Source organism: Mus pahari, chromosome 23, assembly GCF_900095145.1.
Source record: "Mus pahari chromosome 23, PAHARI_EIJ_v1.1, whole genome shotgun sequence".
Classification (NCBI taxonomy): domain Eukaryota; kingdom Metazoa; phylum Chordata; class Mammalia; order Rodentia; family Muridae; genus Mus; species Mus pahari.
Window position 1 is genome coordinate 19,784,793 of NC_034612.1, and position 900 is coordinate 19,785,692.

Below are 900 nucleotides of genomic sequence, written 5' to 3' on the forward strand. Positions count from 1 at the left end.
CTTCAGACACTCCAGAAGAGGGCATCAGATCTTGTTACGGATGGTTGTGAGCCACCATATGGTTGCTGGGATTTGAACTCGGGACCTTTGGAAGAGCAGTCGGTGCTCTTACCTGCTGAGCCATCTCACCAGCCCGCTATCCAGCTCTTGGTCTGTTTCTAGCTTTAGTTGCCCATGTGTTCTTGGGCAGGTTTTGCGATGACCATTTCATGTATATATATCTTTAAGATTCTGCATCAGGCTCTGGGCACTGCGTGAATTTCAATTTGCCCCATAAAGTCACTGGTGCATGATGTGCCCCTGATTCTTTCGTGTTTGCTAAGGAAGGGGAGATAGCATCTTGGGGTGTCTTGGATTCGCATTTCCCCCTGACTACTAATGAGATTGGCCTATGTTTGCACAAACCTCATGGTTCTTTTGGTTCCTTTTGTGGTTAACTCTCTTTGCTTCTGTGCTTTATCAGGTCTATTGATTTCAAAAAAAAAAAGTTTTTAAGCTTCTCTTTCTTTTTTTTCTCCCTCCCTCCCTCTCTCCCTTCCTTCTTTTCTTCTTTCTTCCTGTGGCGTGGGTGTACACATGACAAGGGTCTTGCCTGTGGAGGTCAGAAGACAACTTGGGGGCAGTAGTTTCTATTTTTGCACCCTGTGCGTTCTGGGGACGGGGCTAAAGTGATCAGGGTTGGTGTTAAGTACTTTAACCTCTACCTCTGATCTCTCTCTTTTCTTTTCTTGTTTTTCTTTTCTGTGTTGGGAGTGGAACTCGGTCTTGTACCTGTTAGCCACATACTTTACCACCTCCAAATTCCAGCAGAATTGGTTCTCTCCTTATACTGTGTGTATCTCTGGTCTGGGGCCAAACTCAGGTCAATAGTCTTGACAGCAAGTGCTTTACCCACTGGCC